Source organism: Calidris pugnax, unplaced genomic scaffold, assembly GCF_001431845.1.
Source record: "Calidris pugnax isolate Ruff unplaced genomic scaffold, ASM143184v1 scaffold18, whole genome shotgun sequence".
In the NCBI taxonomy this organism is placed as follows: Eukaryota; Metazoa; Chordata; class Aves; order Charadriiformes; family Scolopacidae; genus Calidris; species Calidris pugnax.
In genome coordinates this window covers 2,109,361-2,109,925 of record NW_015090812.1, presented here as the reverse complement: position 1 = coordinate 2,109,925, position 565 = coordinate 2,109,361, and the positions used below count along the sequence as shown (strand labels likewise).

Genomic DNA, 565 nt, shown 5'->3' with positions numbered 1-565 from the left:
CTCGGGGGAGCCCCGCCGGGCGGGAAGGGCGGCCCGGCTCCCGGAGCGCTCAGCCGGCCTCCGGCGGGGCCCCCGTGGGCCTCCTCCTCCTCCCCGCCCGGCTCCGCGGGTGATGCGGGTTTCGTCCGATACCGCCCGGCCGCTGTGGGGGTGTAGGCGAGGGCACGGCTTTGGCGTTATGGCCATGGGGGATGTCAATTCCCGGTCTCAGAAACGCGCCAGGGTAACAGCAGGGGGAAATAAAACCTGACGGGAAAAAGCCTGGTTCCAGATGGGCTTCTCTAAACTCGTCCTCCGAGGGGAGGGGACAGCGACGGCCTAATTTTAGAAAGAGTGGCCTAGTATTACTGTGGAAGTACAGGTTAGTCGGGAGGGAAAATAAAGGCTGGAGTTGAAGGACTCTAGTCGAGGGGAAAAGTCTGTGCTGGCAGGTTCACCTCAGAGCAAGAGATGAGTGATCTCTGGGTCGCTGTAACTGCCCTACGCTGGACGTGGCACAGTATAGTGCAGAGCTCTAATAAACCCCTGTGCCCTATTGCTTGCATTCATCTTTCTTACCTTTCTC

At 60.2% G+C, this 565-nt stretch overlaps 1 protein-coding gene across 3 annotated transcripts in view; it reads left to right on the top strand.

The window, feature by feature from the left end:
* The window catches only part of FGGY (FGGY carbohydrate kinase domain containing), a 355,269-nt gene that overhangs the window by 48,644 nt on the left and 306,060 nt on the right, over positions 1-565 (top strand). The window lies entirely within an intron of this gene.